Genomic DNA, 27,798 nt, shown 5'->3' with positions numbered 1-27,798 from the left:
ATTCTTTTTTTAAAGTACTACAAATTTTGTTGCCATTCGATAATTAATTTTGTACACTTCTCTCCCCCCATTTTGTAAAAAGTTTTCTATTTTTCCTAAGGTTTTCAGAGACGCCCTCAAAGCACATATGTCTGCCAGGCTGGCTGACTTTTGAACTGGGTTCCCAGATGGGCAAATAAGAGTAAAAATGTCTGCCACACTGCTTTTAGAATCCACCTAGGATGATACATTTTATACTGGTTAAGTTTGAGTTATACAGTGCGAAGCTACAAACAGTCAGTAAGAATTTTGATCTAAGAAACACAGAGCCATACACTATTGTCAAGGAAAAGTAAGTTTAGCAAATATCTTTAAACACTAGAGTACACCTACAAGATATCCTGCTGCTGTATGTTACTTAGTGTCACTAAGCTGTCCAGGTCAAAGTTTTGACCCACTAAGAAACTGTTTATATTTCTATAATATTAAGTATATACTTAATTTTGTTTGTTATTCAAAAAATGAAGATGAAGTGAGGCAGTGCACGATGGTTCAGGGGAATGAGAATCAAGGAGCATCCTCAAAAGCCAGGCAAGAGAGTTTGCACAGGCTCAGTACATTGTGATGAAGAGAAGTGGCATAATAGAAACTGCTGTCTTAGGAAGATTTCTCTGAGGACATCCATGAGTTTGTTGTAAATGAAGACATTATTCCTTGAGGCATCCACTGCTAATTTTGAGGCCCATTTACAAAGTAACTGCTAAAACCCAAGCAGAATTTAGAGGGAAACACCCAAAGGTGAAAAGAGGTGGGAGAAAGAGAATAATCATTTCAGTCTCTTGGCAGAATCTGCCACCCTATTCCTCCAGCCCCATTCATGCAAAGTGAATTCCCCCGAAAGAAGATATTCTAGCATGTCTATAAGTTAATACTGTTACAAAATATTAATGAAATAATAGTATTTTCAAAGTTAGAGATTTAATTCCACATATAATAAAAGCCTCTATCTTTCATTACCAGCCCATATTTCATATACATAGAAACATGAAAACCAGCAATTTTTTTCAAGTTAATGTGAAAAGCTAATAATTTGGATAGACACCATACAATGTGAAAATTACTGCCAAAAGGCTGTTAATTCAAGTCGACTTGTACTTTCAGAAAACACCATACCTGATATGAAGCTTTACATAAATCAGTTTTCAAACCTCTGCACTTAAAGTTGTACATATTGGTTGTTTGTTGTCTGTTAATAATGAGCTTCTGGGTTTACATACTTTATCCTGACACCTTGAACCCACTGGGCATTCCCACGTTTCACACAATAGTTTCCTTAACAACAAAAGCTGAATCAAAGGTACTTACATTTGAGAATATATTGAACTAATCACAGCCCCTCACCTTCCACCATCCTGTCTCCCTTTCCACCTAATCTTACTGTCAAATGATAAGGATGATGATATTGCAATAGCTTCAAGTGGGTGAAATAGTCATAAATTTGGAAGACAATCAGTGAATCCAGATTTCTGGATTTAAGCACTTTGGGTCAGTTTGCCATTACACAGATAATCCCAGTGTGTTTGTATTTATATATATATATATTTACACAAATACATTGTGTTCTAGATATTTCAACCTTACCTTGGGGAAGTAAACCAATGTCTTGTGATTACTGTCCTTGTCCCTGTAAGATAATTAGGGAGAAATATCAAGAACTATTACTTTATATTAGAACTACTTAGCAAAATTGTTGGAACTTACTCCCTCTTTATCAAAAGTATTCTGTACAATAAGCTGCTATTTGATCAAAGTGTTTGGTAAGATAGTATATTTAATAAATCAGCAGATGAGAAATCTATTTTTTCCCTATTTTTCCCCTCGAAGTATAACTGATTTACAATGTTGTGTTTTTCTGTATGCAGAAAAATAATGCAGTTATGCATATATTTTTTCTCAGATTCTTTTCCATTATAAGTTATTATAATATATTGAATATAGTTCCCTGCTCTATGCAGTAGGTCCTGGTTGTTTACCTATTTGATATATGGTACTGTGTATACGTTAATCCCAAACTCCTAATTTATCCCTCCTCCCCCTTTCCCCTTTGGTAACCATAAGTTTGTTTTCTATGTCTGCGAATCTATTTCTGTTTTCTAAATAAGTATACCTGTATCATTTTTTAGATTCTACATGTAAATAATATATGATATTTGCCTTTCTCTGAAAGATTTTGAACAGCAAAGAAACAATAAAAAATTAAAAGAGCCTAGGCAATGGAAGAAAATATTTGCAATAGGGGATTAATTTCCAAAATATACAAAGAACTTACACAGATTAATATCAAAAAGAAAACCAACCCAATCGAAACAATGTACCTAAAAAAAATTCAACCATAGAATACATACAGATGGCTAGCAAGCACATGAAAATATGTTCAACATTGCTAATTATCAGAAAAATACAAATCAAAACTTCAGAGAGGTATCACCTCACACTGGTGAGAAAAGCCATCAACAAAAATCTACAAATTATAAATGCTGGAGAGGGTGGGGTGAAAAAGGAGCCCTCCTACACTGTTGGTGGGAATGAATACTGGTGCAGCCACTATGGAGAACAGAGTGCAGGTTCCTTGCAAAAATTGAAAATAGAGTTACCATGTGATCCAGCAATCCCACTCCTGTGCATATATCCAGAGAAAACTCTAATTCGAAAAGGTACATGCACCTCAGTGTCCATAGCGGCACTGTTTACAATAGTCAAGACATGGAAGCAATGGAAGCAACCTAAATGTCCATAAACAGATGAACGGATAAAGAAGATTTTATATATATATATATATATATATGCATATATTTGTATATATATACATATATACATGTCCACACACAATGGAATATTACTCAGCCATAATAAAGAATAATATAATTCTATTTGTAACAAAATGGATGGATCTAGAGATTTTCATATTAAGTATGGTAACTCAGAGAAATCTATTCTTAAAATTGAACCATGCACATAGGCTGTTAACAATTAGCCTATTTGTTAATTTGTTTTCTTTTTTTAACATCTTTATTGGAGTATAATTACTTTACAATGATGTGTTAGTTTCTGCTTTATAAGAAAGTGAATCAGCTATACATATACATTTATCCCATATCTCCACCCTCTTGTGTCTCCTTCACATCCTCCTTATACCACCCATCTAGGTGGTCACAAAGCACCGAGCTGACCTCCTTGTACCATGTGGCTACTTCCCACTAGCTATCTATTATACATTTGGTAGTATATATAAATCCATGCCACTCTCTCACTTCGTCTCAGCTTACACTTCACCCTCCTTGTGTCCTCAGGTCCATCCTCTATGTCTGCATCTTTTTTCCTGTCCTGACACTAGGTTGTTCAGAACACTTTTTTTTTCTTTTTTCTTTTAGATTCTCTATATATGTGTTAGCATATGGCCTTTCTTTTTCTCCTTCTCACTTCACTCTGTATGACAGATTCTAGGTCCATCCACTTCACTAAAAATAACACAATTTCATTTTTTATTTATGACTGACGAATATCCCATTTTATATATGTGCCACATCTTCTTTATCCATTCATCTGTCGATGGACACTTAGGTTGCTTCCATGTCCTGCCTATTGTAAATACAGCTGCAATGAACATTGTGATACATGACACTTTTTGAATTATGGTTTTCTCAGGGTATATGCCCAGTAGTACGATTGCTGGGTCATATGGAAGTTCTCTTTTTAGATTTTAAGGAACCTCCATACTGTTCTCCATAGTGGTTGTATCAATTTACATGCCCACCGACAGTGCAAGAGGGTTCCCGTTTCTCCACACCCTCTCCAGCATTTATGGTTTGTAGATTTATTGATGCTAGCCATTATGACTAGAGTGAGGTGATATCACATTTTAGTTTTGATTTGCAATTCTCTAATGATTAGTGATGTTGAGCAGTCTTTCATGTGTATGTTGACAATCTGTATATCTTCTTTGGAGATATGTCTCTTTAGGTCTTCTGCCCATTTTTGGATTGGGTTGTCTATTTTTCTGGTATTGAGCTGCATGAGCTGCTTGTAAATTTTGGAGATTAATCCTTTGTCAGTTGCTTCATTTGCAAATATTTTTCTCCCATTCTGAGGGTTGTCTTTTGGTCTTGTTTATGGTTTCCTTTGCTGTGCAAAATCTTTTAAGTTTCATTAGGTCCCATTTGTTTATTTTTGGTTTTATTTCTTCTTCTCAAGGAGGTGGGTCAGAAAGGATCTTGCTGTTATTTATGTCATAGAGTGTTCTGCCTATGTTTTCCTCTAAGAGTTTTAGAGTGTCTGGCCTTACATTTTTGTCTTTAATCCATTTTGAGTTTATTTTTGTGTATGGTGTTAGGGAGTGTTCTATTTTCATTCTTTTACATGTAGCTGTCTAGTTATCCCAGCACCACTTTTTGAAGAGGCTGTCTTTTCTCCATTGTATATTCTTGTTTCCTTTATCAAAAATAAGGTGACCATATGTCCATGGGTTTATCTCTGGCCTTTCTATCCTGTTCCATTGATCTATATTTTTGTTTTTGTGTGAGTACTATACTGTCTTGATTACTATAGCTTTGTAGTTTAGTCTGAAGTCTGGGAGCCTGATTCCTTCAGCTCCATTTTTCTTTCTCAAGAATGCCTTGGCTATTCGGGATCTTTTGTGTTTCCATACATATTGTGAAACGTTTTGTTATAGTTCTGTGAATACCGCCAGTGGAAGTGTGATAGAGATTGCATTGAATCTATATATTGCTTTGGGTAGTATAGTCATTTTCACAATGTTGATTCTTCCAATCCAAGAACATGGTATATGTCTCCATTTGTTTGTATCCATTTGTTTGCATCATCTTTAATTGCTTTCATCACTGTCTTACATAGTTTTCTGCAGACAGGTTTTTGTCTCCTTAGGTAGTTTTATTCATAGGTATTTTATTCCTTTTGTTGCAATGGTAAATAGGAGTGTTTCCTTAATTTCTCTTTCAGAATTTTCGTCATTAGTGTATAGGAATGCAAGACATTTCTGTACATTAATTTTGTATCCTGCTACTTTACCAAATTCATTAATTATTTCTAGTAGGTTTCAGGTAGAATCTTTAGGATTCTCTAGGTGTAATATCATGTCACCTGCAAAGAGTGACAGCTTTACTTCTATTCTGATTTGGATTCTTTTATTTCTATTTCTTCTTTTATTGCTGTGGCTAAATCTTCCAAGTCTATGTTGAATTAGAGTGGTAAGAGTGGGCAACCTTGTCTTGTTTCTGATCTTAGTGGAAATGCTTTCAGGTTTTCACCATTGAGAATGATGTTGGCTGTGGGTTTGTCATATATGGCCTATATCATGTTAATGTAATGCCTATTTTATCGAGGGTTTTAACATATATGTGTGTTGAATTTTGTCTAAAACTTTTTCTGCATCTATTGAGATGATCATATGATTTTTCTCTTTAATTTTTTATATGGTTTATCACACTAATTGATTTGCATAGACTGAATAATCCTTACCTTCCTGAGATAAATATCATTTGATCATGGTGTATGATCCTTTTAATGTGCTATTGGATTCTGTCTGCTACTATTTTTTGAGGATTTTTTTTCCACGTTCATCAGTGATATTGGCCTGTAGTTTTCTTTCTTTGTGACATCTTTGTCTGGTTTTGGTATCAGGGTGATGGTGGCCTCATAGAATGAGTTTTGGGAGTGCTCCTCCATCTGTTGTATTTTGGAAGAGTTTAAGAAGGATAGGTGTTACCTCTTCTCTAAAGGTTTGATAGAATTTGCCTGTGAATCTGTCGGGTCCTGGGCTTTTGGTTGCTGGAAGATTTTTAATCACAGTCTCAATTTCAGTGCTTGTGATTTATCTGTTTTTATTTTCTATTTTTTACTGGATCAGTCTCAGAAGACTGTTCTTCTCTAAGAATTTGTTCATTTTTCATGTTGTCCATTTTATTGGCATATAGTTGCTTCTAGTAATCTCTCATGATCCTTTGTATTTCTGCAGTGTCAGTTGTTACTTCTCCTTTTTCGTTTCTAATTTTATTGATTTGAGTTCTCTCCCTTTTTTTCTTGATGAATCTGGCTAATGGTTTATCAATTATGTTTATCTTCTCAATGAACCAGCTTGAAGTTTCATTGATCTTTGCTATTGTTTCCTTTATTTCATTTTAATTTACTTCTTATCTGATGTTTATGATATCTTGCATTCTGCTAACTTTAGGGGTTTTTTTGTTGTTGTTCTTCTTCTTCTTTCTCTAATTGCTTTAGGTGTAAGGCTTGGTTGTTTATTTGAGATGTTTCTTGTTTCTTGAGGTAGGATTGTATTGCTATCAACTTCCCTCTTAGAACTACTTTTGCTGTATCTCATAGGTTTTGGGTCATCGTGTTTTCATTGTCATTTTTTTCTAGGTAATTTTTGATTTCCTCTTTGATATCTTCAGTGATCCCTTGGTTATTAAGTAGTGTAATGTTTAGCCTCCATGTGTTTGTATTTTTTACAGATTTTTCCCTATCATTGGTATCTAGGTTCATTGTGTTGTGGTCAGAAGAGATACTTAATATGATTTAAATTTTCTTAAATTTACCAAGGCTTGATTTGTGACCCAAGATATCTATCCTGGGGAATGTTCCATGAGTACTTGAGAAGAATGTTTATTCTATTTTTTCTTTTTGGTTGGAATGTCCTATAAAGATCAATTTAGTCCATCGTGTTTAATGTATAATTCAAAGCTGTGTTTCCTTATTTATTTTCATTTTGGATGATCTGCCCATTGGTGAAAGTGGGGTATTAAAGTCCCCTATTATGATTGTGTTACAGTCGATTTCCCCTTTTATGGCTTTTACCATTTGCCTTATGTATTGAGGTCCTCCTATGTTGGGTACATAAATATTTACAATTGTTATATCTTCTTCTTGGCTTGATCCCTTTATGAATTTATATTGTCCTTCTTTGTCTCTTGTAATAGTCTTTATTTTAAAGTCTTTTTTTCTGTTATGAGAATTGCTACTCCACCTTTCTTTACATTTCCATTTGCATGGAATATCTTTTTCCATCCCCTCACTTTCAGTCTGTATGTGTCCCTAGGTCTGATGTGGGTCTCTTGTAGACATCATATATACGTGTCTTCTTTTTGTATCCATTCAGCCAGTCTACGTCTTTTGCTTGGAGTATTTAATCCATTTAAATTTAAGGTAGTTATCAATATGCATGTTCCTTTTACCATTTTCTTATTGTTTTGGGTTTGTTATTTTAGGTCGTTTCCTTGTATTGTGTTTCCTGCCTAAAGAAGTTCCTTTAGCATTTGTTGTAAAGCTGGATTGGTGGTGCTGAATTCTCTTAGATTTTGCTCATCTGTAAAGGTTTAAATTTCTGCATGGAATCTGAATGAGATCCTTGCTGGGTACAGTAATCCTGGTTGTAGTTTTTTTTCCCCCTTTCATCACTTTAAATATGTCCTTCCAGTCCCTTCTTGCTTGCAGAGTTTCTGCTGAAAGGTCAGCTGTTAACCTTATGAGGATTCCCTTGTACGTTATTTGTTTCTTTTCCCTTGCTGATATTAACACTTTTTCTTTGTAGTTAATTTTTGATAATTTGATTAATAAGAGTCTTCACATGTTTCTCTTTGGATTTTTCCTGTGTGGAACTCTCTGCACTTCCTGGACTTGATTAACTATTTCCTTTCCCATATTAGGGAGATTTTCAACTATAATCTTTTCAAATACTTTCTCAGTCCTTCTTTTCCTCTTCTTCTTCTGGAACCCCTATAATTCGAATGTTGGTGCTTTTAATGTTGTCCCAGAAGTCTCTCAGCCTGTCCTCAATTCTTTTCATTCTTTTTTCTTTATTCTGCTCTGCAGTAGTTATTTCCACTATTTTATCTTCCAGGTCACTTATCTGTTATTCTGCCTCAGTTATTCTGCTATTGATTATTTCTAGAGAAATTTTTATTTCATTTATTGCGTTGTTCATCACTGTTTGTTTGCTCTTTCATTCTTCTATGTCCTTGTTAAATGTTTCTTGTATTTTCTTCCTTCTATTTCTACAATTTTGGATCATCTTTACTTTCATTATTCTGCATTCTTTTTCAGGTAGACTGCCTATTTCCTCTTGATTTATTTGGTCTGGTGGGTTTTTTCCTTGCTCCTTCATCTGATGTGTGTTTCTCTATCTTCTCATTTTGCTTAACTTATTCTGTTTGGTGTCTCCTTTTCACAGGTTGCTGGTTTGTAGTTCCCATTGTTTTTGGTGTCTGTCCCCAGTGGCTAAGGTTGGTTTCATGAGTTGTGTAGCCTTCCTGGTGGAGGGACTGGTGCTTGTGTTCTGGTGGATGTGGTTGGATCTTGTCTTTCTTGTGGGCAGGACCACGTCTGGTGGTGTGATTTGGGGTCTTGGTGACCTTATGATTTTTGACAGCCTCTCTGCTAATGGCTGGGGTTGTGTTCCTGTCTTGCTATTTGTTTGGCTTGGGGTGTTGAGCACTGAAGCTTGCTGGTCATTGAGTGGACCTGGGTCTTATCATTCAGATGGAGATCTCTGTTAGCACTCTTGCTGTTTGGTATTACCTGGAGCTAGGAGGTCTCTGGTGGACCAATGTCTTGAACTCAGCTCTCCCACCTCAGAGGCTCAGGCCTGACACCCTCCTGGAGGACCAAGACCCTGTCAGCCACATGGCTCAGAAGAAAAGGGAGAAAAAAGAAAGAATGAAGAAAGAAAGAAAGAAAGAAAAAGAAACAAACAAAGAAAATAAGAAAGAAATAAACAATAAAAGAAAACTTTTAAAGTTATTAAAATAAAAATTTAAAACTAATTATTAAAAATTAAAAATTTTAAAAGTAATAATAAAATAAAATAAAGAAAGAAAGAACAGAGCAACCAAACCAAAAAACAAATCCTCCAATGATAAGAAGTGCTAAAAAATATCCTAAGAAAAAAGAAAAAAACTATCCTAAAAAAAAGAAGAAAATAACAGACAGAGAGAACCCTAGGCCAAATGGTGAAAGCAAAGCTATATAGACAAAATCAAACAAAGAAGCATACACATACACACTCCTTAAAAGAGAAAAATGGAAAAAATATATATATGTATATATTTTTAAAAAAGGAGGAAGAGAACAACCAAATCAATAAACAAATCTACGATTGATAATAAACTCTAAATACTAAACTTCAATAAACATAAAACCAGAAATAAATTAGATGCAGAAAGCAAACCCCAAGTCTACAGTTGCTCTCAAAGTCTACCGCCTCAATTTTGGGATGATTCTTTGTCTATTCAGGTATTCCACAGGTGCAGGGTACATCAAGTTAATTGTGGAGATTTAATCTTCTGCTCCTGAGGCTGCTGGGAGAAATTTTCCTTTCTCTTTTTTGTTCGCACAGCTCCTGGGGTTTAGTTTTGGATTTTGTAACCCCCTCTGCTTTAAGTCACCTGAGGGTGTCTGTTCTTCACTCAGACAGGACCCGGTTAAAGTAGCATCTGATTAGGGGACTCTGGCTCACTCAGGCTGGGGGGTAGGGATTGGTTTGGAATGTGCGGTGAGCCTGAGGCGGCAGAGGCCAGTGTGACATTGCAACTGCCTGGTGCACACCGTGTGTTCTCCTGGGTAAGTTGTCCCTGTATCACGGGACCCTGGCAGTGGCGATTGGCACAGTCTCCAGTAGGGGAGGTGTGGATAGTGACCTGTGCTTGTACACAGGCTTATTGGTGGCTGCAGCAGCAACCTTAGAGTTTCATACCCTTCTATGGTGTCCACGCTGATAGCCATGGCTCACACCCATCTCAGTAACTCGTTTATGTGGTGTTCTGAATCCCCTCTTCTCGAACACCCCAAAACAATTGTCTCTTGACTCTAGAAAAGTCCAGACTTTTTCCCGGACTCCCTCCCAGCTAGCTGTGGTGCAGTAGCCCCCTTCATGCTGTGTTCACCCAGCCAACCCCAGTCCTCTCCCTTGGATCTGTCCTCCAAAGCTGGAACCTCAGATCCCAACCCCCACTCCCCCTTGCAGGTGAGCAGAGAAGCTTCTCAGTCTGGTGAGTGCTTGTCAGCACCAATCCTCTGTGCTGAATTCTCTCCACTTTGCACTCTGCACCCCTGTTGCTGAGCTCTCCTCCATGGCTTTGAACTGTTCCCCCCATCAGCCCCTATCTATGCCAGTGAAGGAGCTTCCTAGTGTATGGAAACTTTTCCTCCTTCACAGCTCCCTCCCAGAGGTGCTGGTCCTGTCCATATTCTTTTGTCTCTGTCTTTTCTTTTTTCTTTTGCCCTACCCAGGTATGTGGGGAGTTTCTTGCATTTTGGGAAATCTGAGGTCTTCTGCCAGCATTCAATAGGTGTTCTGTAGGAATTGTTCCACATGTAGATGTATTTCTGATGTATTTTTTGGGAGGAAGGTGATCTCCACGTCTTACTCCTCTGCCATCTTGAAGGTCTCCACCTAAGTTGTTTTCTTTAGTACTGGTTGAATTACTTTTATGGGAGTCAGAATTAAGAGACTCATGAAGAGAGAGAGAGCTTATAACAATATGAAAGCATAGAGATCTTAAATGATCTATGATATTTATTAATCAGTATCAGGGTCTCTAGGATGTTTTATAGGCTTTATTCTTATTCTATTTTATTATAATAAATTTATTTTTTGAGTGTGTATATGTTAATTTTTGTTATTAATAATAATTCCCTTAACTCCAAAATCTCTTTGGTATAAAATGTAATACTAATTTTTAATAAAACTTCAAAATCATACACAAAAGAGATGAGTTTTTTCTGTAGGTTTACTTTCTAAAACTTTTTTTTACTATTGATGATAATTATCTAGAGGGGTAGTGGAGAGTTTGACAATATATTTTTATTATTGTCTCAACCTAAATTGAACTTCATCTTATTGAGAAAAATCTATATGGATTAGAAAATGTATTTAGTTTCAGCACTCTACATAAGGGCTTTCACATAGTATGATCTTAATAAATCAATATTTTCTAATGAACATAAATGATACAAATTTCTTAATTGTGTTTGGTTTAATATTGAAAAGATTTGCTGTAGAAATATCACATATGTTACTCAGGAAAATGATGTTTCTTCTTTTTATTAAGCAAAACACACATTTTAAATCACTCTAAATGGACTCTTAAGTGTGAAATTCTCAAAAGAAAGGGGGTAAAAAGAATTTTAAGTGATGAAATTCAATTTTGAAAAAAGAAAATAAGAAAAAAAAGAGAAGCTTTTCTCAAATTTTAATTACCCAGAAGTTTTGTAGCATTGCCTAATGCTCCTCTTTTGGCAATGGAATTATCAATACAATAGAAAATAATGTGCATTTGAAAGCTAATATTTAGCTGTTGGGGGGAAGTCTTGAGACAATATATATGAAATCTCCTAGTTCAGTTCATACACATACTTGCTGAAAATATTTCCCTTTTTCTAAATTTCTTAAGACGTTTATTTTAGTATAAATGATGCAAAATAAACTGCGTATGTTTAAATTGTATAATTAGATAAATGTGACACATATATACACCTGGGAAAGCATCACTACACTCAAGAAAATATATATAAGCATCACCTCCGAAAGTTTCCTTCTGCCCCTTGTAATACCTCCTTCCTACCCTTATCCACACATCCACTCTCCACCTACTCTCATCCTCAGTCAACCACTAGTCTGTTCTCTGTTATTATTGATGAGTTTGAATTTTGTGTAAATTTATGAATGGAATTAAATATGTACCTTTTTGGTCTGGTTTCTTTCACTTAGCATAATTATTTTAAGGTTTATCCATATTGTTACATGTAGCTATAGTTCAAATATTCTATTTTGTTTCTGTTGAATATTTCTTTCTATGGGAATATCACAATTTATTTACCCATTTGCTTGGTCCATCTTTTAAATTTTAATTATTTTAATAGTCATGTAGTGTAGTGGTATCATATTATAGATTTTGTTTGCATTTTCTTACTAACTAGTGATTCTGAATATGTTTTCATGTAACAATTTAACATCCACATGTCTTCTTTGATAGAGTATCTGAATTAAGTTTTGAACATTTTTAATTGGGTAATCTAATTGAGATTTGAGAGACTTACCTTTATATGCAGGATGAAATTCCTTTAAGATATGTGTGATTTGCAAATATTTTCTCCAAATCTGTGATTTGTCTTTTTATTTCTTTTACAGGAAATTAAAATAGTTAAGAGCACAAGTTCTGTATTTTTTTAAGTCAAACATAAATGTTTAGTATATTTTTTTTCATTGTAGTTAAATTCAGATAACTTAAAATTAACCATTTTAAAGTAAGCAATGCAGTGACAGTTAGTACATGCACAATGTTAGGCAACCATTAACTCTGTCAAGTTCCAAAATACTTTCATTATCACCAAAGCAGAACCTGGACACATTAACCAGTCATTCCACATTCCCCACTCCCTCCAGCTCCTGGCAACCACTAATTTGTTTTCTCTCTGTATGCACTTACCTATCCTAGATGTTTCATATAAATGAAAACATATGATATATTACTTTTTAATATATTGCTTCATTTAACATATTGTTTTGCTGTTCATCCACATTGTAGCATGTGCTAGTATTTTATTTGTTTTCATAGCTGAATTATATTCCATTGTATGGATATATCATATTTTATTTATTAATTCACTTATTGATAAACTTTTAGGTTGTTTCCATCTTTTGGCTATTGAGAATACTGCTACTATTAACTTTCTTGTACAAGTATTTGTTTAAATACAAGTTTTCAGTTTGGGGGAGTATATAATTAGGAATGGGATTGTTAGGTCATATGGTAATTCTCTGTTTAATATTTTGAGTGACCACCAATATTTGCAATTTTCTTTTTTCTTTTTGGATAATATATATTGTAATTGATGTAAAGGAGTATCTCATTGTGAATTTGATTTGTACTTCTCTAATAACTAATGATGAGCCTCATTTCATGTGCTTGATGACCATTAGTATATCTTCTTTGGAGAAATGTCTAAGTCTTGTCTCTTTGTTTAGATTGATTTGCTTTTGAGTTATGAGTTCTTCATATATTCTATATATCATACAATTTACAGATATATGATAGGCCAGTAATTCAATTCTGCAGGTTGTTTTATTTTTTTAATTCTCTTGTTAGTGTCCTTTGATGCACAGGAATTCATAATTTTGATGAAGGCAAATTTATTTTCATTTTTCTTTTGTTGTTCATGTTTTAGGTGTTATATACAAGAATCCACTGGAAAACTAAAGGTCATCAAGATTTGCCCTGTTTTCTTCTGAGTTTTACAGTTTTAGCTCTTGCATTTAGATCTTTGACCCATTTTGTGTTAATTTTTGTATATGCTGTAAACTAGGAATCCAACCTTATTATTTTGCCTGTGAACATCCCATTGTCCAAGCACAATTCTTAAGGAGAATATACTTGCACTATTATCAAAGATAATTGACAGTAGATGTATGGGTTTATGTATAGACACTAAATTATATTCCATTCATATATATATATATATATATATATATATATATATATATATATACATGTCTATCCATAGGCTAGAACCACACACTTTTGATTATTATTGCTTTTTACTGACTTTTATAAGTGGGAAGTGTAAGTCTTCCAACTTTGTTTCTCTTTTTCAAGACTGCTGTGGCTATTCAGGCTCTCTTGCATTCAATATAAACGTTAAGATTGGCTTTTTCATTTCTGCAAAAATACTGTTGAAACTCTGATAAGCATTGCATTGTATCTGTAGATAACTTTGTATAGTAGTATTATTTTAACGATTTTAAGTTTTCCAATCAATGAACATGGGATATCATTCCACTACTTTAGGTCTTCTTTAACTTATTTCAGCAATGTTTTGTAGTTTTCAGTGTACACATCTTATATCTCCTTAGTTAAAATTATTTCTATGACTTTTTTTTGATGCCATTGGCAATGACAATGTTTACTTAAATTCAATGGCTGGATTCTTCATTGCTAGTGTGTAAAAATGCAATTGATTTTTGTGTGTTGATATTGTACCCTGCCCTTTTGTTGGGTTTATTTATTAGCTTAATTCTTTGTGTGTGTGTGTTGATTCTGAGTTTTTCTTTATAAGACTATTTCAGCTGCAGAGATAATATTATATATTCCTTTCCAATTTAGAACCTTATTTCTTTTTCTAACCCATTACTCTGTCTAGAACATTTAGCAAAATTTTGAATAGAAGTGGCTAATGTGGGCAACCCTTTCATCTTCCTGATCTTAGGGAAAAAGCTTTCAGACTTTCTCCATTGTGAATTATGTTAGCTGTGGGTTTCCCATGAATGCCTTTTCCTCTTAGTCTGTTGAGTATTTTTATCATGAAAGTATGTTGTATTTTGTCAAAATATTTTACTGCACCAACTGAAATGACAGTGTGATTTTAATTTTCTTTATTCTGTGAAGAGGTGTATTACATTGATTGATTTTCATATGCTGAAACACCTTGCATCCCTAGAATAAATCCCAGTTTGTCACAGTATGTAATAATTTTAATTTGCTGTTGCATTCACTTTGCTAGTATTTTGTGCAGGGGACTTTACATCCAAATTCATAGGAAATATTGGCCCATAGTTTTATTCTTTGTGTGATATCTTTGTATGGTTTTTGTAACAGAGTAATGCTGGCATCATAAAATGAGTTAAGCAGTATTTGTTCCTCTTCAATTCTTTTGGAAGTGTTTGAGAAGGATTCATGTTACTTTTTTTTAAAGACAAATTCTTTGTAGTAGAATCTCTGGACCAAAATTTAGGCACATTTTAAGTTCTGTTATACAATGCCATATTTATATCTAGAACTGTTTCATCAATATGGTCTTCCAACTATTAAATGGTGGTGTCCAGTTAAATGCACTTATCAAATTATGAAATCTAATTATATACAAGTTAAACCTTCTTTCTCATTATGGGAAGAAAAGCTTCTTTTTCTACTGGTAAAAACAAGTTGAATATAACTGAATAATTATTTCAGGAAAATTGTCTTTCTCACTATGGATGAAAAGCTTACCGCCTCACTGGTAAAAATAAGTTGAAGCATAATTAACTACCTATTTCAGGAAGGTTGTCTTTAATATAAGCTTTGGAGGCAGACATACTTGGATTCATATCTTGAGACTGGCATTTGCTAACTATAATTTGGGGAAAGTTGAAGAACTTCAACTTAACAATGTCCTTATTCACAATGAGAGAGTTTCTAAGCCATTTTTAATGGGTGTCAGGGAGTACTATATAAGTGCTATATCAAATTTTACTATTTGTAAAATTATTAGAGGTATTAATTGAATATATTAATCTCTCAATGCATAGATATTGTTGTTGCACTGAGTATTCTAAAATCATATCAGTAGCAGATACTCTAGTCTGCCTCTTTAAGAAATTTATTTTGGCTCAGGGAATTACTGCTGGTTAAGATATCCAGTTATATTTTACTGAAAATGGTGAACTTTAGCATAAGTCTCTAATATTATTTAGGCAATTTAATTTACTGAGATCTAGATACTTGTGCTTACCAACTGAATGGCTCATGATTGGATTATTTGACATATGTGGAAAACCTCACAGAGACAGCTTTTTACATAGGAAATTTAGATCTTTGTAAATATGAAACTTAACATTTCCCCTTTTAATTCTGAAGTCTCCTCTCTTGGGTTTTATAATTGACTTATAGTTCATAAAGATGAGACCAATAGCTATAGTATTTTCAGCATAGAAAAGAATATACAGTAAATATTTTCTTTTCTTAACAATGACAAATGACTAAACTACCCAAAACAATCTACAGATTAAATGTAATCCCTGGGCTTCCCTGGTGGAACAGTGGTTGAGAGTCTGCCTGTCAATGCAGGGGACACAGGTTGGTGCCCCAGTCCAGGAAGATCCCACATGCCATGGAGTGGCTAGGTCCGTGAGCATATGGCCACTGAGCCTGCATGTCTGGAACCTGTGCTCCACAATGGGAGAGGCCACAGCAGTGAGAGGCCCACATATCACACACACACAAAAAAAAACTGTAATCTCTATCAAACTACCAATGGCACTTTTTACAGAATTAGAACAAAATTTTAACAATTTGTATGGAAACAAAAAAGACTCCTAATAGCCAAAGCAATCTTGAGAAAGAAAAATGGAGCTGGAGGAATCAGGCTCCCTGACTTCAAACTATACGACAAAGCTACAGTAGTCAAGACAGTTTGGTACTGACACAAAAACAGAAATATAGATCAATGGAACAGGATAGAAAGTCCAGAGAAAAATGCACACACATATGGTCACCTTATTTCTGATAAAGGAGGAAAGAATACACAACGGAGAAAAGACAGCCTCTTCGATAAGTGGTGCTGGGAAAACTGGCAAGTTATATGTAAAAGAATCAAATTAGAACACTTCCAAACACCATACACAGAAATAAACTCAAAATGGAGTAAAGATCTAAATGCAAGACCACACACTCTAAAACTCTTAGAAGAAAACATAGGCAGAACACTCTATGACATAATTCACAGGAAGATTCTTTTTGACCCACCTCCTAGAGAAATGGAAATAAAACCTAACATAAACAAATGGGACCTAATGAAACTTAAAAGCTTTTGCACAGCAAAGGGAACCATAAACAAGATGAAAAGACAACTCTCAGAATGGGAGAAAATATTTGCAAATGTAGCAACTGACAAAGGATTAATCTCAAAAATATACAAGCAACTCATGCAGCTCAATATAGAAAAACCCCAAAAACCCAATCCAAAATTGGGCAGAAGATCTAAAGAGACATTTCAGCCAAGAAGATATACAGATTGCCAACAAACACATGAAAGGATGCTCAACATCACTAATCAGTAGAGAAATGCAAATCAAAACTACATAGAAGTATCACCTCACACTGGTCAGAATGACCATCCTCAGAAAATCTACAAACAATAAATGCTGAAGTGGGTGTGGAGAAAAGGGAACCCTCCTGCACTGTTGGTGGGAATGTAAATTGATACAGCCACTATGGAAAACAGTATGGAGGTTCCTTAAGAAAACTAAAAATAGAACTGCCATATACCCAACAATCCTCTTACTGGTCATACACTCTGAGAAAACCATAATTCCAAAAGAGCTATGTTCCACAATGTTCACTGTAGCACTATTTACAATAGCCAGGACATGGAAGCAACCTAAGTGTCCATCAACAGATGAATGGATAAAGAAGATGTGGTACGTATATACAATGGAATAGTACTCAGCCATAAAAAGAAACAAAACTGAGGTATTAGTAGTGAGGTGGATGAACCTAGAGTCTGTCATACAGAGTGAAGTTAGTCTGAAAGAGAAAAATAAATACTGCATGCTAACACATATATATGGAATTATAAAAAGTTTTTGATGAACCTAGCACAGGAATACACATGCAGACCTAGAGATAGAAGTTGAAGACAGAGGGAGGGGTAAGGGTAAGCTGGGACAAAGTGAGAGAGTAGCTTTGATATATATACACTATCAAATGTAAAGTAGATTGCTAGTGGGAAGCAGTTACATAGTACAGGGAGATCAGCTTGATGCTTTGTGACCACCTAGAGAGGTGGGATAGGGAGTGTGAGAGGGAGATGCAAGAAGGAGGGGATATGCTAATATATGCATACATATAGCTGATTCACTTTGTTATACAGTAGAAACAAACACAACACTGTAAAGCAATTATACTCCAATAAAGATGTTAAAAAAACAAACAAAACACACACACAGAAACAACAACAACAACAACAAAAGAAAACAATGGCAATATTACTTTCAACACATAAATACCAAGTAAAAATGTTTACTTAAATATTTGAGTTAATTCTTTAGTTGTGAACCATTTCCAGAATGCCTATACAGAATAATTGTCTTCTAATTTAATAATAAGTGCTGTCCTGATATTATCTACAGTAATTTATGGACAATTGTTTCATCTTAAAAAGAACTAATATATAGTGTGCTACCACAAAATGAGACAGTATGTAATCTCAGTGATGTAGTTAAATGCTATATGTTTAAAAATCCATTGGATATTTATACCAAATATACTTGTGGGATTGTTGAATTTATATTTTAGCACCAGTTAAGCAAAATCTTATTTAAGGCTTTCTACATACCCAAAAATATGTTAGGTGTTAAATGGGTACAAAAAATCATAAGCATTTATTGTTCATAAGAAACTTATGTTTCATTTAAGAATGTAAGGCATAAACAAATGGAACAATTAGAGCAGTAAGGATTAAATTCCAATGACTTATTATATGTTGTGTTAAGAAATCTATGTTATATGCCCAGAAGTGGTATTGCTGGGACATATAGTAGATATATTATTAATTTTTAAGGAACATCCTTACTGTTCTCCATAATGGCTGTATCAATTTACATTCACACCAACTGTGAAGAGGGTTACCTTTTCTCCACACCCTCTCCAGCATTTATTGTTTGTAGATTTTTTGATGATGGCCATCCTGACTGGTGTGAGATGATACATTGTGGTTTTGATTTGCATTTCTCTAATGTTTAGTGATGTTGAGCATCCTTTCATGTGTTTGTTGGCAATCTGTATACCTTCTGAGAAAACCATAATTCAAAAAGAGACAAGTACCACAATGTTCATTGCAGCACTTATTACAAAAACCAGGACATGGAAGCAACCTTAGTGCCCATCGACAGATAAATGGATAAAGAAGATGTGGCACATATATACAATGGAATATTACTCAGCCATAAAAAGAAACAAAATTGAGTTATTTGTAGTGAGGTGGGTGGATATAGACTCTGTCATACAGAGTGAAGTAAGTCAGAAAGAGAGAAACAAATACCGTATGCTAACACATATATATGGAATCTAAAAAAAAATGGTTCTGGTGAACCTAGGGGAAGGGCAAGAATAAAGACACAGAGGTAGAGAAATGACTTGAGGACACAGGGGGTAGAAGCGTAAGCTGGGACGAAGTGAGAGAGTAGCATTGACATGTATACACTACTGAATGTAAAATAGATAGCTCATGAGAAGAAGCTGCATAGCACAGGGAGATCAGCACGGTGCTTTTTGACCACCTAGAGTGGTGGGATAAGGTGAGGGGAAGGAGGTGTAAGAGGGAGAGTATATATCTCTATATATAGCTGATTCACTTTGTTATACAGCAGAAGCTAACACACCATTGTAAAGCAATTATACTCCAATAAAAATAGTTAAAAAATAAATCTATGTTAATAGTAGCTTATAAAAAGTATAGTTTATACTAAAGTAAATTCTGGAACGATTCTGTAGAAAGAATCGGGATTCAGCTGGAACTTGAAATATTAATATATTTTAAATATTGGCAATTGAAGGAAGATATTCAGCCTTAAGCACAGGGTGATTAAGGCATGGAGGTTGTAATTAGCATGAAATGCATGAGAAACTTTATCTGACTAGATACAATAGCTTGCTTTGGAGGTGAGTGTGAAATACAGTTAAATAGAAATGATGGAATAAGAAGAAAATGGGCCTTAAAAATGAACAAAATTTTTGAAATTTTATTGATTAAACAAGGACCCACTATAACTCCTTGAACAGAAAAATTACTTGAGGAGAGTGTATGGACTGAACATTTTTGTCCCTTCAGAATTCATATGTTGAGACCTATTCCCCAACATGATGTTGTTTAGAGATGGAGTTTTTGGGAGGTGGTTAAATCATGAGGGCAGTTTTCATGAATGAAGATTAGTACCCTTATAAAAGAAGCCATAGTAAGATTCTTGTTCCTTTTGCTACAAGAGGAGGCAGTGAAAATTCAGCCATCTATGAACCAGAAAATGGGTTTTCATCTGACATTATCTGCCAGCAACATAAAATTGGATTTCTCAGACACAAAAACTATGAAAAATAAGTTTCTGTTGTTCACAGCCTACCCAATATATTGTATTTTTGTTATAGAATCCTGAACAGACTATGACTGAGAGTTTTCTTTTCAGGATTTTTTTCCAGCAATTATGATTAGACTTCAGGGAGCCATGTGTTATGCCAGGTTCAATACTGTAATAATTAATATTCCAACAACTCTGAATGTTAATGATCTATCTTAAACTTTGGAACAGATGGTAACTGAATTTTATGTTATATAATTCAAATATTTTGGGAAGATGGTGAGTAAAATTATTTTGGTGTTATTTAGTTCTTTCTCTAGATTATTACTTCAATCACACACTAGATATAGTAGGCTACAGATTTTATTCAATGCCTCTTTTAAAATAAGGGCAGTGAGTCATATGTTTTCATTTTAATAGCATGCGAAGGACCATCTTTTATATCCTTATAGGAAAATGCCCATTATGGAAATACAATAATGCATTTTAATAGCATAGATGATCCATAAGAATATGTTACTTATTGTGACCATCTGAAAAAATGCAATTCAAGCTGTGGCAGAAAAATAACTCCATTAGACATCATTGTAAACAGGAGGTCTGAAATAATTGGAACTTTATATATGCACAAACAGTTCCTAGAACAATAGAAAACGATGTAGGTTTATGTAAGCAAACACTACTGTGTAAGGCACATGTTGGCCTTCTTACCAACCACTGGAAATTAAAAGTCAGTTTAGATATTTGTACAAAGATAATTTCTTGTTGAATTAGCTTGTAGAGAGGAAATATTAGTAAAGAAATAATCTTGAAACAGGTCTTTCAATACTTTGGTTAGTGTTGTTTTTTTAATATACAATGTAAACTGAGTATGAAGAAAACAAACAGTTTCAGTAACACTGGGGGAAAATAAAATAAACTATAGCTTCAGAGCTGTCTAAACATAATCAAATAAATAAAATGTTTGACAAGGGAAATTATGCATTGTTAACATTGCCAGAATAACATTCTAAGGGCAAAGCTGGGAACAATGGCATGTAGTAGAAACTAGATTTGCTGATTCCTAGAAAATTGGCTGAGAATTTAGTTCATTCTCCTCTTCCTTTTCCTTTCTAAATTGCCAATAACAAATTTGGTCCCTGAGGGCAAGAGAACTAAATCATAATCTGTGCCACTCTATGGCTGAGTTCCAAATAACTTAGGGAAATGGCAGTAGGAGTGGTGACAAGGAAACTCTCACTTGAGAAATTTGGCACCACTTCCTTGCAGGAGCGTTTAGTATGCTGCATGTGGGAATAATTAGAGGCAGCCAAAGAAGCCACAGACCCCAAGGGGAATCAGCAAAAAGCATTAGGTCAGAGACCTTCAAGATGGCCGAAGATTAAGACGTGGAGATCACCTTCCTCCACACAAATACATCAAAAATACATCTACATGTGGAACAATTCCTACAGAACACCTATTGAATGCTGGCAGAAGACCTCAGACTTCCCAAAAGGCAAGAAAATCTCCACTTACCTGGGTAGGGCAAAAGAAAAAAGAAAAAACAGAGACAAAAGAATAGGGATGGGAACTGTACCTCTAAGAAGGAGCTGTGAAGGAGGAAAAGTTTCCACACACTAGGGAGCCCCTTCACTGGTGGGGAAGGAGGGTGAGTGGGGAAGAAGCTTCAGAGCCATGGAGGTGAGTGCAGCAACAGGGGTGCAGAGGGCAAAGCAGAGAGACTCCCACACAAATGATCAGTGCCAACCAACACTCACCAAACTGAGATGGTTGTCTGCTCACCCACCGGGGTGGGTGCAGGCTGGGAACTCAGGCTCAGGGTTCAGAGGTCAGACCCCAGGGAGAGGGCTGGGGTTGACTGCATAAAGACAGCCTGAAAGGGGACAGCTGCCTAGGGTGGAGTCCAGGAAAAATCTGGACCTTCTGGAGAGGCAAGAAACCTTTGTTTCAGGGTGCGTGAGGAGAGGGGATTCCTTCCCAGTATGCCCACAGAAGGCAGAGCAATGCCTAAGCGAGCTCCAGAGAGAGACATGTGTCGCAGCTATCAGTTTGGACCCCAGAGACAGGAGTGAAACGCTAAAGCTGCTGCCACTGACACCAAGAATCTTGTGTGCAAGCACAAGTCACTATCCACACCCAAGCCCCAGGAGCCTGTGCCGCATGCCACTGCCAGCATCCCATGATCCAGAAACAACTTCCCCAGGAGAACAGAAGGTGCACCTCAAGGCTGATGCAATGTCACGTCGGTCTCTGCCACTGCAGGCTCGCCCTGCATTCCAATTATGACTACCATACCCCTCCCTCTCCCTGGCCTGAGTGAGCAAGAGGACAATAATCAGCCACTGCTTTAACTCCCTCCTGTCTGAGTGGAGAAAAGACTCTGAGGGTGGCCTAAATGCAGAGGCAGGGTCAAAACCAAAGCTGAACCCCAGGAGCTGTGAGACCAAAGAAGAGAAAGGGAAATTTATCTATGAATCCTCAGGAGCAGAGATTAAATTCCCACAGTCAACTTGATAAATACTGCATCTGTGGTATACATGAATAGACAACAAATATTCCCAAAATTGAGAAGGTAGTCTATAGGAGCAACTGTAGAACTGGGGTTTGCTTTCTGTATCTGATTTGCTTTTGGTTTTATGTTTATCTTTGCTTAGGTTTTAGTGCTTGTTATCATCTGTGGATTTGTTTATTGGTTTGGTTACTCTCTTCCTTTTATAATTTTTATTTTATTATATTTTTAACACTTTTTTCCTTTTTTAATTTTTGTGAGTATGTGTATGTTTACTTGAGTGATTTTGTCTGTTTAGGTTTGCATTTACCATTTGGTTTGTGGTTCTATTTGTTTGTATTTTTTTTTCTTACTTTTCTTCTGAGCCATGTGGCTGGCAGGGTCTTTGTGCTCCAGCCAGGTGTTGAGCCTGAGAACCTGAGGTGGCTGAGTCCAGGACACTGGAGAAGCAGAAACCTCCCAGCACCATCTGATATCAATTGGCCTGAGTTCTACCAGAGATCTCTGTCCCAACACAAAGACCCAGCTCCACACAAGGGCCAGCAAGCCCCATTCCTGGAAGACCCATACCAAAGAACTAGCAAGACAGGAATACAACCACACCCATTAGCAGAGGGGCTGCCAAAAGACATACTAACTTCTCAGATACCCCAAAACACAACACCGTAGTGGTCCTGCCCACCAGAAAAACAAGATCAAGACCCACCCAGCAGAACACAGGCACCAGTCCCCTCCAACAGGAAGCTGACACAAGCAACTGAACCAACCTCACCCACTGGGGGCAGACACCAAAAAAACTGGGAACTAAGAACCTGCAGCCTGCAAACAGGAGATGCAAAACACAGTAAGTTAAGCAAAATGAGAAGACAGAAATACACAGCACATGAAGGAGCAAAGTAAAACCCCACCAGACCAAACAAATGAATAGGAAAGAGGCAGTCTACCTGAAAAATAATTCAGAGTAATGATAGTAAAGATGATCCAGAATACAGAAATAGAAGGGAAAAAAACAGAAACGTTTAACTAGGACCTAGAAGAACTAAAAAGCAAACAAACAATTATCAACAACACAATAAATGAAATTAAAAATACTCTAAGAAGAATCAATAGCAGAATAACTGAGGCAGAAGAAGGGAGAAAAGGCATGGAAGATAAAATAGTGGAAATTACTGCCACAAAAAAGAATAAAGAAAAAAGAATGAAAAGAATTGAGGACAGTCTCAGAGATGTCTGGGACAACATTAAACACACCAACATTCGAATTATAAGTGTCCCAGTAGAAGAAAAGAAAGAGAGGGTCTGAGAAAATATTTGAAGAGATTATACTCAAAAATTTCCTTAACATGGGGAAGGAAAGAGTCAAGCAAGTCCAGGAAGCACAGAGCGTCCCATACAGGATAAATCCAAGGAGAAACACGTCAAGACACATATTAATCAAACTATCAAAAATTAAATACAAAGAAAAAGTATTAAAAGCAACAAGGGAAAAGCAGCAAATAATATTCAAGGGAATCCCCATAAGGTTATCAGCTGACCTTTCAGCAGAAACTCTGCAAGCCAGAAGGGACTGGCAGGACATATTTAAAGTGATGAAAGGGAAATACCTACAACCAAGATTACTCTCCCCAGCAAGGATCTCATTCACATTTAATGGACAAATTAAAATCTTTACAGACAAGTGAAAGCTAAGAGAATTCAGCACCACCAAACCACGTTTACAACAAATGCTAAAGGAACTTCTCTAGGCAGGAAACACAAGAGAAGGAAAAGACCTACCATAACAAACCCCCCAAAATTTAAAAAATGGTAATAAGAACATATATAATGATAATTACCTTAAATGTAAATGGATGAAATGCTCCAACCAAAAACACAGACTGGCTGAATGGATAAAAAAACAAGACCCATATATATGTTGTCTATGAGAGACAAACTTCTGACCTAGGAATACATACAGACTGAAAGTGATGAGATGGAAAAATATATTACATTCAAATTGTAATCAAAAGAAAGCTGGAGTAGCAATACTCATAGCAGACAAAATAGACTTTAAAATAAGACTATTACAAGAGACAAAGAAGGACACTACATAATGATCAAGAGATCAATCCAAGAAGAAGATATAACAACTGTAAATATTTATGCACCCAACATAGGAGCACCTCAATACATAAGACAAATGCTAATAGCCATAAAAGAGGAAATTGACAAACATAATGATAGTAGGGGAATTTAACACCCCACTTTCACCAATGGACAGATCATCCAAAATGAAAATAAATAAGAAAACACAAGCTTTAAATGATATGTTAGACCAGATGGATTTAATAGATATTTATAGGACATTCCATCCAAAACAAAAGAATAAATTTTCTTCTCAAGTGCTCATGGAACATTCAACAGGATAAATCATATCTTGGATCATAAAACAAGCCTTGGTAAATTTAAGAAAATTGAAATCATACCAAGTATTTTTTATAACCACAATGCTATGAGACTAGATACCAATTACAGGGAAAAAAACTATAAAATATACAAATACATTGTGTGTAAACAATACACTACTAAATAACCAAGAGTTTACTGAAGAAATCAAAGAGGAAATCAAAAAATACCTAGAAACAAATGAAAATGAAACCACAGCTGCCCAAAACCTATGAGATACAACAAAAACAGCTCTAAGAGAGAAGTTTATAGCAATAAAATCCTACCTCAAGAAACAAGAAACATCTCAAATAAATGACCTAAACTTACACCTAAAGCAATTAGAGAAAGAAGAAGAACAACAACAAAAAAGCTAGCAGAAGAAAAGAAAACATAAAGATCAATAAGTAAATGAAAATGAAATGAAGGAAACAATAGAAAAGATCAATAAAACTAAAAGGTGTTTCTTTGAGAAGATAAACAAAATTGATAAACAATTAGCCAGACTCATTGAAAAAAAGGGAGAAGACTCAAATCAACAGAATTAGAAATGAAAAAAGAGAATAACTGACACTGCAGAAATACAAAGCATCATGAGAGACATTACAAGAAACTATATGCCAATAAAATGCACCACCTGGAAGAAATAAATAAATTCTTAGAAAAGCATAACCTTCTGAGACTGAATCAGGAAGAAATAGAAAATATGAAAAGTCCAATCACAAGCACTGAAATTGAAACTGTGATTAAACTCTTCCAACAAAAAAAGCCCAGGACTAGATTGCTTCAGAGGTGAATTCTAACAAATATTTAGAGAAGACCTAAGACCTATCTTTCTCAAACACTTCCAAAATACAGCAGAGGGAGGAACACTCCCAAACTCATTCTATGAGTCCACCATCGCCCTGTTACCAAAACAAGACAAAGCTGTCACAAAAAATGAAAACTATGGACCAATATCACTGATGAACATAGAAGCAAAAATCCTCAAGAGAAGAGTAGCAAACAGAATCCAACAGCACATTAAAAGGAACATACACCATGTTCAAGTGGAGTTTTTCCCAGGAATGCAAGGATTCTTCAATATATGCAAATCAATATTAACAAATTGAAGGACAAAAAACATATGATAATCTCAATAGATGCAGAAAAAGCTTTTAAAAAAATTCAACACCCATTTATGATAAAAACTCTCCAGAAACTGGACATAGAGGGAACCTATCTCAACATAATAAAGGCCCTATATGGCAAGCACACAGCCAACATCATTCTCAATGGTGAAAAACTGAAACCATTTACTCTAAAATCAGGAGCAAGACAAGGGTGCCCAATCTCACCACTATTATCCAACACAGTTTTGGAAGTATTAGCCACGGCCTTCAGAGATGAAAAAGAAATAAAAGAATCTAAATTGGAAAAGAAGAAGTAAAACTGTCACTGTTTGCAGATGACATGATACTATACATAGAGTGTCCTAAAGATGCTACTAGAAAGCTAAAAGAACTAATCAATGAATTTGGTAAAGTAGTAAGACAGAAAATTAATGCACAGAAATCTCTTGCATTCCTATAAACTAATGATGAAAAATCTGAAAGAGAAATTATGGAGACACTCCCATTACCATTGCAACAAAAAGAATAAAATACCTAGGAATAAACCCACCTAGGGAAACAAAAGACCTGTATGCAGAAAACTATAAAGCACTGATGAAAGAAATTAAAGATGATACAAACTGATAGAGAGATATAGCATGTTCTTGGATTGGAAGAACAAATATTGTGAAAATGACTATATTAACCAAAGCAAGCTACAGATTCAATGCAACCTCAATCAAGCTACAAATGGCATTTGTCACAAAACTAGAACAAAATATTTTACAATTTGTATGAAAACACAAAGACCCTGAATAGGAAAAGCAATCTTGAGAAAGAAAAAAGAAGCAGGAGGAATCAAGATCTTTCACTTCAGACTATAATACAAAGCTACAGTAATCAAGACAGTATGGTACTGGCACAAAAACAGAAATATAGGTAAATGGAACAGGATATAAAGTCCAGAGATAAACCCACACACATATGGTCATCTTATTTTTGATAACAGAGGCAAGAATATACAATGGAGAAAAGACAGCGTCTTCAATAAGTGGTGCTGGAAAAATAGGACAGCTACATTTAAAAGAATGAAATTAGAACACTTTCTAACACCATGCACAAAAACAATCTCAAAATGGATTAATGACATAAATGTAAGGCCAGACACTGTAAAAATCTTAGAAGAAAACATAGGCAGAACACTCTATGACATAAAGCACAGGAAAGCCCTTTTTGCCTCACCTCCTAGAGAAATGGAAATAAAAACAAAAATAAACAAGTGGAAACTAATGAGACCTAAAATCTTTGCACAGAAAACAAAACCATAAACAAGACAAAAAGACAACCCTCAGAATGGGAGAAAATATTTGCAGACAAAGCAACTGACAAAGGATTAATCTCCAAAATATACAAGCAGCTCATGCAGGTCAATATCAAAGAAAACAACCCAACCCCAAAATGGGCAGAAGACCTAAATAGACATTTATCCACAAAAGATATACAGATTGCCAACAAACACATGAAAGGATGCACAACATCCCTGATCATTAGAGAAATGCAAATCAAAGCCACAATGTGGTATCACCTTACACCCATCAAAATGGCCATCATCAAAAATCTACAAACAATAGATGCTGGAGAGGGTGTGTAGAAAAGGGAACTCTCTTGAACTGTTGGGAATGTAAACTCATACAGCCACTATGGAGAACAGTATGGAGGTTCCTTTAGAAATTAAACTAGAACTACCATACAAGCCAGTAATCCCACTACTGTGCATAAACCCTCAGAAAACAATAATTCAAAAAGAGACATGTACTGCAATGTTCATTGCACAACTATTTACAATATCCAGGACATGGAGTCAACCTAAATGTCCATTGACAGATGAATGGTTAAAG

This window comes from Delphinus delphis, chromosome X (genome assembly GCF_949987515.2).
Source record: "Delphinus delphis chromosome X, mDelDel1.2, whole genome shotgun sequence".
NCBI classification, from domain to species: Eukaryota; Metazoa; Chordata; class Mammalia; order Artiodactyla; family Delphinidae; genus Delphinus; species Delphinus delphis.
Note: the sequence above shows the minus strand (reverse complement) of the source record.